The 14,975-nt window shown below is 37.0% G+C and overlaps 1 protein-coding gene across 1 annotated transcript in view; it reads left to right on the top strand.

The window, feature by feature from the left end:
- Positions 1 to 246: 246 nt before the first annotated feature.
- LOC133528602 (uncharacterized) overlaps positions 247 to 14,975 on the top strand; it is a 150,067-nt gene continuing 135,338 nt past the window's right edge. Inside the window, exon 1 of the mRNA XM_061866047.1 lies at positions 247 to 1,265. The gene's annotated coding sequence lies outside the window, so the exon portion shown is untranslated. The remainder of the gene's footprint in view (positions 1,266 to 14,975) is intronic.

Genomic DNA, 14,975 nt, shown 5'->3' with positions numbered 1-14,975 from the left:
TTAATACTCAATATTTTATTGCAAATTCACAAAGTAGACCAACCAATCCACTTATTTAAATCTCTGATTATATAGGTACTTTCTGCCCGATTAGAACAATGCTTACAAGAAGTCATAGCGGTACGATACCGATCTGTCAGTGTCAAAAGTTGAGATTGTTAATTAAACTAAAATAAACAAATATTTGGGGACAATCATACACAGTTCGACCTAGCCCTAAACTAAGCAAAGCTTGTACTATGGCTACTAGGCGACGATATACATAGATAAATACATACTTATTTATAGAAAACACCCGTGATTCAGGAACAAATATCTGTGTTCATCACACAAATAAATGCTACCGGGATTTGAAACCGGAACCATCGGCATCACAAGCAGGGACAGTACCCACTAGGCCAAACCAGTCGTCAGTCGTAAAGTTTGAACACTGTGTTTGTCTTTTACTTTAACCTTCCATGTGTGTAATGGTTAACTATCATAGGCTCAAACCTCAGTCGTGACGAATAGAGCAGAAAAATCGTTCTCGAAAAAAACGCATAAAATTGACTATTAATTTGGCTATGTAAACACTACTAGATAAGATTATAATTGCATGTAGCAAGTGAAAATGTAGACAACGATTAATCTATTTTATCTACCTAAATACTTTAAATAACTAAGAAAGCATAATTACGAGACTGCTGAACTAATTTTCCTATTGTAATGTTGCGTAAAAAAAGTACATTCATCCAATCCATTCATACTAATTTCTCTGAATCGACCTGTCGTTAATCGTTAAATCCCAAGAAAAACGAGAGCTTATTTGCCATATTTTCTCGACGTTAAAAGCCATTTTTATACGTAAAGCGCTCCGTTTAAACGGAGCGACAACCCAACTCCTAATCCCATCTCGCGAACGCAACATTAATGCATTTTTATCAGATCACTAAATTGAGCATCAAAATTGACTAAAAAACCATTACTCACTCTGATGGACTCCCCGTCCTAGTCAGAAAGGGCTAGAGCCCCGGAGACACCCGACTGTGTCCGAGTGTACCCGAGGCCCGACCGACGTCCCGACTAGTCGCTAAACAACCTCCGCCGACCGCGCTACTATCCAACCTCCTTCACTTTTCACATGTGATAAACTTTTTTTGTAATAGTGCAGTGACCGTTATACAGTTCGATATTTAAATTTTGAATTTGTAATTTTTTTAAATTGTATATAGCGCGATGGGTATCGTTGAAACTGCCAGACGGCGACTGTAGGCCGTGTGCTTAAGGTTCGTGTATATGTTAGCCTAGATTTATAGTATTTAGACTAGATTTTTGTTGTCTTTGGCAATGTTGTATCTATTATAAGGCTTTTATTCATGACAGTTCAACATAAGTACTAATATGTAATGTTAATATAACAAAATTATCTATGAGACCCGAAAAATCCGGCTAGAAGCAGTAGATAAAGTATATAATTATCTTAAAATTAATTCATGACGGCAAGAAAAATAATCTTAAGATTTTTCAAATTAATGACGAGACGAAAGATTCGTAAGATTGTTTAGGTATACCTGGACACCTTATTGGAACAGTAAATTCGGTCGGTAGGTAATTTGTCTAAATATGTGGGCTATGAGAATTTCCATAAGAAATATAAATTATTGTGGACGAGAATTTAAAAACATTACTCTTGTTTATTTTCCAGACTGTATATATATATAGTGTATATTACCAATCTACACTTCTATTTACCAAAGCTGCCGAATATACATAAGTCGACTGATTTAAATAATGTACCTTTTTGTATTTGATGTGTAGGATACGTTATAATTGCATTACCTATAATTGAGCACCATTAATTAATATCAACCTGAATATTTATATATTTACACTCGATAGATAAGTTGAAATTAGATACGAATAACGGCATACACTCAGTTATTATGACCTATTCATTATATAATTTTACACACAACATATAATTATAACATCGTCAAATATCCACAGTACAGTCAGCATCAAAATTAGCGGATCTGAAGACGAGTCAAAATTATCTGCCATTCCGAAATAACTTAAAAATAGCTATATGAGATAAATAAATATTATAAGGACATTCTTACCCAAATTGATTAAGTCCCACAGTAAGCTCAATAAGGTTTGTGTTGTAGGTACTTAGACGACATATATAATATATAAATACTTAAATACATTTAAACACCCATGACTCAGGAACAAATATCCGTGCTCATCACATAAATGAATGCTCTTACCAGGATTTGAACCCGGGACCATCGGCTTCATAGGCAATAACAACAATAACAATAATAACTTTTTGAAGATAAATCTGTACAGTTCAGATAAACCTTCATTTGGAAACAGACACGTTTGACGCGCTGTTACATTCGCTATGATCAACGCTGACTGTATAGTTGACGAAATATAATTTGCAACGATTTCTCAAACAACTTCTATATACAATCAGTGCAAATATCAGTATCAGTGCGAGTGAGAGGGCGCGAACTTGTTTTTTAAATATTATATGTCTAAAATGTGTGACAAGGATGGCACGATAACGTGTACTGCTGCTAGTAAATTATATTTGTTGTCTTGGATTTGGATAGGATGTATAATAAGCTCGTAGGACTAAATAGATTCCCCCATAACTTATCCCTTAACCGTATCCTATACAGCGGCTACAAAGATTATTTCATTACCAAACTTATGTAGGCATATAATCGAATAAAGTGTGTCACTAATTACGAGTCCATCAGTCTCCCCAATCAACCCCTATCACAAGGTCGTGTCCAGTGGTGGTTATCCAATTTAAACGAGCAATATATCTATTAGCGGCAGAGTGCTTATAAAGCTCGATTTCCACTTGTCTATGTCTACTTCTGTACTAATAATTATAAATAAATAAATATTAGGACATTCTTACACCAATTGACTAAGCCCCACAGTAAGCTTAAGCAGGTTTTGTTGTGGGTACTCCGACAACAATATATATAATATACTTACAAATACTTAAATATATAGAAAACACCCATGACTCAGGAACAAATATCCGTGCTCATCACACGAATAAATGCCCTTACAGGGATTCGAATCCAAGACCATCAGGCTTCATAAGGCAGGGTCACTACCCACTACGCCAGACAGGTCGTCTTACTACACGCCGACTTGCCTATATTTACTTCTCTACTAATAATGATTATGTGTAAAAGTTATTCTGTTTCAACAATTTAAGTCAGTGACCGGACATTATAAGCGCAGTTTCACAGTATATCCTTAAAAATCTTCCTCAAAGCTACGAAAACGTATGCTGTATGGTATTTTCGTAACCCAAGTCGCGAATTTTGATTTCATATTTATTTCGCTCAAAAAGAAGAGGCTCTTCAAACTTAATTGTGACAAAATGTGATGATAAAAAAACGACAACTGTTATAAGCTGAAATTAAGACGCCTCGCTCACACTTTGCTTTCGCTCGGTCAATAATCTTATGATTGTTATATCATTAGCTGTCAAAACACGCTGAATAAGCATGTGCATGGTTCTTTACAAGTATTATATTATTCTCGTTCTCTTCGCGTTCTCGTAGCAGAAAGTATCGAAATAAATTAGATGTAATTTAGCAAAGTGTTTGAGCGGAGCGGGCCATCGCCGCCACGTGGCGCAGCTACATACAATTACTTATTAAACATGGCTAAATGAGGCTAATGGTAAATATCAGTAGAACTGTACATTTAAATTAAATACTGAAATATAAGTGTTGTGGCATAATACTTAGGAGTTATAAGTATAAGTATTGTATAGAGATATAATTGTACAAAGCTTACATCTTTTTCCATCGCTATCTAATAGTAAATTTGAAGTAGGTATGACCTAGGTACACCGCGGCGAGACCAAATTTACATCAATATGCAAAAATAATAACATCACCTATACCAACATTAAAGGGCTTTTTATTCCCTGCTAGGAGGGATAACAGTACCACTTTTCTGTTCTAGGACATTTTTATTTGTTTTTTCTGCATACTATGTTTTAGCTTAAATAATATTTTGAAGCATAATAAATTCCTCATAGGTGACGTGAAAAGCAGTGTGTCACATAGTAGCAAAATTATTTCCACCTTAGGCCTTAACACTAGAATAATTCACTACGCTCGGGATTCTATTTTAGAATCCTTCGCTTCATTCAGGATTCAATGAACGCCCTCGCCGTAAAAATGTCATTTGGCTCTCTTGTGACACAATCTACTAATTCTCATCCCGCTCTAAATGTGCTGCGCGTGCTACGGTATATCCCGTAGCATTGTTTTTACGTATAGAAAGAAAGAAAGTAAAATACATTTATAAACATCATAATTTGTAGAAACACTTGACAAAACTGTAAAATAACACACACAACACAAATTACTTACATGTTAAAAGGATCGCCACTCAGCATATTGCCACGGCAAGCCATGGCGCTGATTTTCCATGGGGACCTGACTTAAAAACTACGATACATTTAAACTAAAACTAAGCGAATGACAACATAATAACCGTCAAAAGACTAAAGACTTTCCGACGTATTGGTATGATGAAAAGGGACAAACGATTATTAGCGGCATCGTAACTTTAGTACACGTTTATGAAAAAAGGGGGTAAATAAATAACAAACACTATAAATTACCGTCACAATAATGAGGGATGAACAATACAATAACAAAAAATAAAAATAGTTTAGTTTAGCGTTAGAAAGAACTTTGAGATATTGGCCGACGTTGCGGAGCATTGGCTTGGGTATACAATAAAAATTATAAACATGATAAAATATTAATTCAGTACGTATGTAACGTAAATCCTCCGTGGTAGCTTGAAATAGCCTAATATATTGGTCGAAAGTATGGAAAACAATTAAATGAGTTTTGCAGTTACTTTTACACTACATATGGTGCTACTTTAACGCCCTAGTGCGGTAACTAGCGCGTGCGTGTATATGAAAAATTTAAAGGGCTATATGTACTGTAAAACGTTGTACAATACACGTGCGAAAAGGAAATTCCCAACTCTTGTTGATTTAAAACGCTCCCTTCTGTCGTGTTCTAATTTATCACCACTGGTTGCGAATTTCCTACTTTTCACACTTGTATCGTAATGTAATTAATACGTAGGGTAGAGTAGCAACTACCATACCTATAGACCTCTCCTTTGTTAATACAAGCTTACATTAATTTGATTTCAAAATGATACCTAAATGATGTAATTTTGGTGTACTACCAGTGAGGCGACAGTGGCGACACTCCTCCTGTCGGTCATTCTCGAATCCGCTCGGCTCAGCCTTGCTCCGAGCAATTATTAGGGTTGGCACAACTTAACGCCCCTTTGCGTGCACGATCACAGATAATATATATAATGACTTGAATTTTGACAACCCTAAATAGCCGAAAGGGATAGTGCCATACATTATAAAGGCACAGCGTGATTCGTCCTTGAATCGCTGTCAAACTTTGGTTTTAGGAAGTGTAATTTCTCTACGGTAGTACTATTATTTATTCTGTAGTACTACTACGTAATGTATGTACGAAAAAGTGCCAGTAAAATACACACGCAGATTACCTCTACCCTTCATAGCCCGGATAATACCAAAAAATCATTATTTGAATATAATTTTGTCATTAAAATGTAAGTTATCGTTGAAAAAATCTCACCATTGCTGAAACCATTACAAAACTGCTCAAATCACCTTAAACGAGTCGCAAATAACTGTATTTCTACGTTCTAGGCGAGAATATCTAAGCGAATATTCGAAATATTTTATCCCGCTGGGTCTGACTCCGTTTTATTAATTTATATGAATTTCACAATTGAATTACGCAGGGCTGTTGTCATGTCTGTGGTCGCCTCAATTGAGGGGTGCCTCAAGTTATAAGAGAATCTGTATTCGTTTTTTCTTTCATTGAAAAAAATGTTGTATCGTTTGCAGACGTATCAATCAGTTTGGTAAATATTTGGCTTTCGTTTGTACGGATGTTTTCCTCTGCAGGTCGCATTTCTTTTTAACCGATTTTCGTGAAATTTTGTGAGCACGTTCAGTTTCTACGGAATTTTTCTGTTGTTTCGTGTTTTGGAAAATATTTAATATGGCGGAAATTGGCCTAAAAGACTTAAGCCTAGTTTTTTAAGCTGAATAATAATATTTTCCATAACATCAATAGCCAGAGAACAAAATGAGGACTATATTTGTATGAAGGAGGTCGTCCTTTATCCTCTTAATACGATTATAGGGCAAATTACTGTTTAAAATAGGACCTGTTTCACAACGCTGACGATTGTATAAAAATAAGTAAATATTGACGCTAGGTATACTGTAGCTAGTTAAGTAATTATCGACCCAGAAATGTACCTACAGGAAATTGTTAGTGTCGAGTGTCAATTGTCAGCGTGGAATAGACACTTGGCAGCGTAGAAAAGATGCCAATTGTTGACACTCCATAGCGAACGAAACGCAACTGTCTCTGTCGCACTTTATATGGAAGGGTGATAGAGAGAGATAATTACGTTACGCTACGGAGCTAGAGGTTGTCTACGCACAGTGATGCGAAACGATCAATGTAGGGTGACGGCACCAGTCACCAGTAATGGACAAGGATTCAATGGTGAATATTAATTATCATGTAGGTAAAAAAAGTAACAGTTATTTGGCATTCTTTTAAGTATGATCTTTGAATTAGTTTTTAAAGTGTCCATCACCAGCATCTTAAAGTGTACAACATTAGTGCCGTTGCCTCAACCAACGAATACTTACATGCCGCAAAAGTACACAAAACAGCAGCGTTAGCAATCTCACGGACATTTGTAATTTACCCGCTTTTTATTCATTACTTGCACCTACTCACTACACGCGGTATTGCCAGCAGCTACATGTATCTGCCACAGACAGCCGTACGACAATACGACAGTACCAATATTGACATTTGTTGTAATTTTCTCGCTTTTCATTTACCGCTTGCACCTAGGGTTACCAGATACAAATTTTGAATTACCTGACAAAATGCCGAGCGGCGCGAAGAAAGAAAATTGCTGACGTCTGGTAACCCTACTTCGACACCGGCTGTACACGTGGCACGGTCAGCAGCTATCTATTTGTAGCTGTTACAGACGGCCACGAAACAATACCGTCAGCATTCTCATGGACATTTGTAATTCCGGTTTTAATTCACCGCCCGAGTCGTTACACGTGATACCATCAGGATTTATTGAAAAAATAATAATAAATATAAATAAATATAATAAATATCTTTATTCAGTAATAAAGGACAATATTTGCTTACGTTTTTGTTTACATAGATATAGTTATTAATTAACTTAGCAAGTAGATATAGTACAGTACAGTTACATGGCCAACTACAGTCCCTAAGTCAATATAATAAGGTGGACAATTGGTCAATTAACTGCACTGTTTAGATTACAATAAAATAACATATGATCAACATTTCATGAATAAAGTAAGCTACATCTGTTCCCCGTACTAGTATTCAACTGTATCACGGTGGAAACAGGATTCGCCATCCTCTATTTTTAAATAATAGTACGAGTACAGTGAAAGAATTACCATTTAGTACCGATCACGATGACAATGGATATGAAAGGCACTAGAGACCTCATATTATTTTCGTGTTGTGTACGAAATGGTACTGACACTAAATTCCTTGACCGTACTATGATGTCCAGTTGTTTTTATTTGTTTCTGTACTTGTATTATAAACTGTGTGAGGTGTGGAATAAAGACTATTGTATTGTATGATGAATTCCTTCTTCTTCTTAAGGATAATGGAGTGACACAGACGTGACACTTAAAATACCATTGCCTATGACCTATTGCGCTACGTCGAATTGCGGAAACCAAGCCCGCGAATACCTATAACCTATTGCGCTGTACCAAAACCGCAACTATTTATATGTAGCTACCCCCTAATTATAATATATATTCCCCAATAAACTAATTTTTTGTCAAATTATTTAGAACAGTGTCAAAATGAATAACCAGATTGATGTCAATTTGTATCCAAAATAATAAATAAATGACAATTTTCTATAGTCGATTTAAATAAAATATCAGGCTGCCTAGCCAACGTTACGATCGTTAACGCTCCGTAGCGTAGCGTAGTCATCTCTCTCTATCACTCTTCTAAGTAAATTAGTGCGACTGTGACAGTTGCGTTTCGTTCGCCACGGAGCGTGAACGATATACACGTTGGCTACTATGTGGGCTACCAAACTACGTAAGTACTTAGATCTGTCGCCAAATGAAAAGTTTTGTACCTACATATCGGAAAAATACTCAACAGTGCTCGATTAAATCATACCCTGCCAAAATTATGGACATTTGTTTCACCAATGTTCTTAACTTTTGGGTAGGTACAGTAAATATAAATCAGAGGGTCTACCACGAACCACTTCGTTTGCTCGTTCGCCTATTTGCCTCTCTATCGTTCTAATATGTAAGCGCGATAGAGAGGCAGATAACGAAATTTCGATTTACGATTTTCGCATGTAAAGCCGCCGTCAGCTGAACCAATAATGGGCATTTATAACTTCGCTCCGATTTCCATGCTTCGCCAATCGCTTTACAAGTTTATACACGTGGTACCATCCGCTTATTATTCGTGTTGGTAGATTCGGTTATTTTTATACAAGAATAAACTAGAGTCATACAAAAAGCGCTGATGGCCTAGCGGTAAGAGCGTGCGACTTGCAATCCAGAGGTCGCGGGTTCAAACCCGGCTCGTACCAATGAGTTTTTCGGAACTTATGTACAAAATATCATTTGATATTTACCAGTCGCTTTTCGGTGAAGGAAAACATCGTGAGGAAACCGGACTAATCCCAACCAGGCCTAGTGTACCCTCTGGGTTGGAATGTCAGATGGCAGTCGTTTTTGTAAAAACTAGTGCCTACGCCAAATCGAGGGATTAGTTGTCAAGCGGATCCCAGGCTCCCATGAGCCTTGGCAAAATGCCGGGATAACGGGAGGAAGAAGAAGAAACTAGAGTCATACCAAGATAAGTTGGCAGCGATTTTGACAGCCCAGACAGTGCAACGGTTATTTTAAACGTCAAACTTCTATGACATTATGACGTTTACTTAACACTTTCACAGGCTGGGCCATCAAAATCGTTGCCAACTTAGCTTGGTCTGACTCCCGTGGCTCTATGACCTGTTTAGACAACACGTTAAGGTTCATGGGCTTCAAATATTAAACTAAAGTACTTCTTTGAGTCATTATCACAGCGTATTCGTAATGGTTTTAAGTGCCATATTCCACCATTTTGACGATTGCCAAAATAAAGAAACCACAAAAATATTCTACTTAGAGTATGTTCGGAAAGAGAAGAGTCGTATAATGTATGGGGCCCAATACATTCCACGACTCTTCTCTTTCCGAACAGACTCTAACTACTGAACCTGCTCATCAAAAAGAATTGCGACCTGTAGAGGAAAACATCCCGACATATAAAAGCAGTTTGCCCGAGTCAAAACGACCATTTTCGCTAACGCTTCAGTTAAAATTAAAGGGTATTCTTTACAAAAAACAAATTCTAGAATTTTTTAAAGACAGTACTTACTATTAAAAAGAGCCTGTAAACATTATAACGAAGCTTTTTGCAGGAATCTATCCTGTCACGTTCCAAAAGCTTTCAACTCGATTCGAAAGACAAAATCTCCTTATATCTATTGAGTTAATTTTCTCTAATTCTGACTGGTATCATAAGACTCGAGGTCTCACTTCTCATCTGACAAAAACACATGCTGTACCTACTCCTAGAACATGGCATTGGCATATGTAATCCTAGAACATGGCATTGGCATATGTAATTGTGTTCACAAGCTAACAAGTTGATTAAATGACACAAGAATAACGTAAACTAGATGAGAAACTAACTAATATTAGGTACGTAAAACACTGCGTAGGGGACGACACTAGCACATACTGAGAGCCTACCGCGAAACACGAAAATTGAAATTTCTTTATTACTCCTGCTTATTCTAACGATAAAAAGGCAGATAACGAAATATTGATTTCCGCGTTTCGCGGTAGGCCTCTGCAAATATACCTTCTTGATCCAACTCCTCAAAAAACTGTTTAAGGCATAGTATGTATAAGTTACTCTATCTTTATTATTTATGTATTAAAAAATAAATAAATAAATTCTGTGGCCCTAGTGAAAAAGGGTACAAGTCTCTGGCAGTTTAGGTGTATAAGGGCATAAGTGTTACGTGGAACTTACACCCCTTTACACCTGCGCTGCCAGAGACTTGTACCCTTTTTCACTAGGGCCACAGTATTATACCTTTAAACAAGCAATTCTTGTATGTATGTTCGATAAAAATTTTTATCGAAATCGTTAGAGCTTTTCGGGGGCGAAAAATCTATCTAGTTAGGTTAGGTTAGAGTTGAGTCTTATATGTTTTCCGAGCACAGCTCGCTCTCTTAGATATTGTTTTATAATATGTGCTAGTGCTGCTCTCTGGCGGCAGAACATTTCAGTAATACTTTCTATTCTATTTGAAACTACTTTCGGTGCCTTTCTTATAGGTATTATATACATATATCGTACGGGACAAAAACCGGTCAGGTAAATAAAATACGGGACGCGATGCTTAAATACGGTGACAGTCACGGGACGGGGGTAGATAGGGTTGCCATACGTCCCGTATATACGCATATACGGGACGTATGGCAACCCTATCTATCGTCCCGTCAGCACACGTACTGTCAGCAGCTATAGGTACTTTGCTATCGACTACGACACAATACCGTCAGCGTTCCCCTTAATGGACATTGCATTTTGTGCATTAGCAATAATTGGCAGTGGTTGGATGGACTCTCATGTATTGCTGCGTTTATAGTTTTTATTATGAACGAATTGTGGTGGAGCTTGTATGTTAACAAATAAAAATATGTCCTAAATACTTGCGGATTTATCTAATCTATTTATTTTCTGAATATGTAAATACAATACAATACAATACAAATATTCTTTATTGCTCACCAATATGAAAAGAACATAATGACGTACAAATTAAACACACAACTTAGACTATGGTAGACAACGGGCGGTCGTATCGCTAAAGAGCGATCTCTTCCAGACAACCTTAGGGTAGTGGAGACAAGGTAAAAAACAGGTAATGTGAGTAGGTGATGCTGTGAAAGAAGTTGAGAGATAATAATACCAAATTATACACATACATAAATAGCAAATAGTATAAACTACATACACTACATACATAAATTAATATCATAACACATTTACGAATATATATAAATCACCAAATAGCTTAAAATAATAAGCTTCTGCGCGCGACTCAAACTATTTTCATACCAAATTCCATCTAAATCGGTTTCGCAGTTTAAGCGTGAAGAGACACAAGCTTCGCAAGCACACATCAATCGTGTTTGGGCTTCACTTTTGGCAGATTAGCCGTATGGGGACTATCCTCTGCGTAATAGATCAGTGCTATTTTATATAAATTAATGAGACTAGCGTTAGGCTAGAGTCCCTAGAGCTGAGATAATTGTACTCTTTATTTGATTAAAACAACGCTAATTTCAAAGACCATTCGTGGTCTTTTAGCTTTCTTTCTTTCTCTTATAGGATAATTTTAAATAAATAATTATATACTTATATACTTACATAGAATTTTATTTGTATTAGAGGTAAATCACAATTACATAATGTTTGATCAAAAAGCATCGGTAAACCAGAATGGTTTGTCTCGATGCTCCATTACGCAGTATTTAAATTAACTTTACAAAGCAATACATACAAATCTAATTCGTAAACAACATAATGATTGCAAATATCACAAACTGACCGTATCTGTTATCACACGGAATATATCCATAACTCAAGAATAAATACTTGTTATAATACACAAATAAATACCCTCATCAGGATTCGAACCCGAAACCTCCTGCTTCTGCAGGGCCACTACCAACTAGACTAGGAGGCCGTCAAGACAGAAAGAGAACAACGACAAACGTCAACAAGTCGGGGGGCCTACCGCAAAAACTGAAACTCGCAAATTGCGGGGATCTTTCTCTTTTACTCTCACTAAGACGTAATTAGAGTGACAGAGAAAAATGCCCGCAATTGACGAACTTCGATTTTCGCGGTTATAGCCCAGTTCTGATCTACGACCTTCGAGCGTCCGATGAACGACAAACAAAACTGGCACAGCACTAGAGTGATGGCTACAAGGCTACACGTCACACATGTAAACGCTGTAGTAGCAGTGTGTGGGCATTGTGGCTCGTACTCGTAGTAAACAACTGGAGTGTCATTCCAAGCGCTTGGGCGAGTTATGTCTTTGGAGTTAGCATATCGAAATCTAGGCGATCACGTTTTTATTGGAGTTTTATAGTTCCTCATATTTTTTAGTAGAGGTTCTATGTAGCAGTAGTTTTACCCTAAAAAAACTAAACTATGGATAACAAAATAATGTGCTATCAGACTCTAGCATACCATTTAGTTACTTACTTAGGCTAGGCGCGCACGAACAACTTTTGTCTCCGCAACTATTTTCTCTCACATCAAGTCTATGGGTAGTATGAAAGTACGACAGAGACAAAAAAAGTTGCGGATACAAAAGTTACTCGTGCGCGGTAGCCCTAAAAAATTGAATTGAATAAAAGTCTAGCTACAACATATTGTAACAAAGAGTTCGTGACACAAAAAAAATACTGCTCGAGAGAAGTAGGTACGTGTGAGAGCGCTTTTCAATTAAGTTAGGTATATTAAGGATAATTCCTTATTTTTCCTATGGGCACTGTATTTCCTGGTTCTTACTGACTAACAAGTTGTGTTTGCGTGCCTCAACTTGTCAGCCAATAAGAAACAGGAAAATTATACTCATCCCTTTCTTTTGGGTGCTAGTACTAGCGTAAGACAAATACAGTATGATTATCTCTGTCTATGTTTAATAAATAAATAATAAATAAATATTATACGACATTATTACACAAATTGACTAAGTCCCACAGTAAGCTCAAATAGCTCAATAAGGCTTGTGTTGAGGGTACTTAGACAACGATATATATACTACATAAATATTTATAAATACTTAAATACATAAAAAACACCCATGACTCAGGAACAAATATCCATGCTCATTACACGAATAAATGCCCTTACCAGGATTTGAACCCGGGTCCATCAGCTTCGTAGGCAGGGACACTACCCACTAAGCCAAACCGGTCGATATACATATAATATGTAGTTCTATGTCAATACTTAATATTTACAATACATAGAATTTTATTTGTATTATATAGATAAATCACAATTACATAATGTTTGATCAAGAAGCAACGCAGTATTTAAAATAACTATACAAAGCAATACATACACATCTAATTCGTAAACAAACCGGTCGTCAAACTTTAAAATGAGAGAGTCAAGGGCCAAACTATACTTCACAGTAAAAAAAAAAAAAAACAGAATAAAGAAGCGTTTTTTTTCATGTCTAGCATTAACGCTGGTTTTCCTAAACATTCGACTAGTCGCGCTCACAAAATCCAATTACTAGACACTGGCATTGGGCATTTTCCAACGTTCACCCCAGCCATCGCGTGTGCCTGGTGTAATATGATCTCCGATTCCGTACAATTTTCACGATTTTCTAGTCCATGCTTTTTTTGGTCAGTCTGAGTCGTTTAGGAATATATGGAATAATAATCCAGTACTACTGATAGTTATACTATAGTTCAGTAATAACGCTTGCGCGACTTTTCCTCGTAGGATTACGCTAACTTTTAATTGCTTTCGTAGTAAATAAGCATATTGTTTGTAACGTAGACAGGAGATTATAGAGGTTTAAAAGTCTAACTAGCAATTAAATCTTAATCATCGAAGTTTCCACGAATTTCGTTAGATAATAACAAGCTCAATTTCCCGGAAAATCCCGTCTAGAAAAAAACTGTTCTGAAGTGATATATAGTTTACATCAAAATTCCAATATTTGACGTCATGTTGTGTGCCAAGCGATTTGCTGTTACAACATGGTACAGTTTCCAATTGACGGGTGATGTTTATAGATCGTGTCATTCACGAAGTCGTGTGATTTTACTCGTATTGTCATGTTATTAAAGGTTAGATTTGACAAACTGCGCGTCATCCTGGATGACACGAAATATGCACATTTGATTTTCTACTTCAATGTACACGGAATAAAGTCGACATTAAATACGTCAGTTTGGCGATCAATTAGGTAGAAATTTAGAAAATCACATGTAAATTCCCAAGTACAAATCGGATTGGAATCTTAGAGCGTTCTCACACTGTCTGATTCGATATCGGATGTCGAATGATTCTTGGTTAAAAGCAGCTGCTTGAGAGTGCCCTATGGCATCAAGTCCTTGTTTTTTGGTTTAACGTTATGCACAATTATTTATACAATAAAAAAAACTTACGCCTTACGGACCTTTGGAAAGCCTTTGGAGGTCGACAGGCACATGCCTCCTCCTCCTCCTCCATTTGCGCCAGCAATCCCTACTGTCACTAATCAATCGGGAAATCAGCCGATGGACATCCTCACACTTCACTGGCTTAGCGACTCGAAGCGGATCTTGGCCTGCGACATAAGATTTCCCGATGCAACGCCATTCAGCCGCGTGAATGTTGCACAGGCCTTTGTGGACCTCGTCATTCAATCGGTACCTAGGCCTTCCTGACGTCTCGCAGTTGGTCACCCCAGATAAGCTCTCTAGGCCACACGATCTCCCTGGACACCCCCCTGTTGAATACAAAACTTAACGTCAGTACAACTTTATTTCCGCCATAGCCTTTAAGGACTTTACTAAAGAGTTTATGTCCCGTGTTTCTCTGACAATAAGCCTAATTGCTCAGAGATTAAGGTTTGATTTTCAAATGGTTTGATAAAATAAATGTACCCTTATAGAAGGCGTCTTTATTTGAGATGAGAGCCTCGCCGCACGGCTGACTCTGAAT

The sequence above is a fragment of the Cydia pomonella genome, chromosome 19, assembly GCF_033807575.1.
Source record: "Cydia pomonella isolate Wapato2018A chromosome 19, ilCydPomo1, whole genome shotgun sequence".
Lineage (NCBI taxonomy): Eukaryota > Metazoa > Arthropoda > Insecta > Lepidoptera > Tortricidae > Cydia > Cydia pomonella.
Note: the sequence above shows the minus strand (reverse complement) of the source record. Positions and strands in the feature narration are given on the sequence as shown.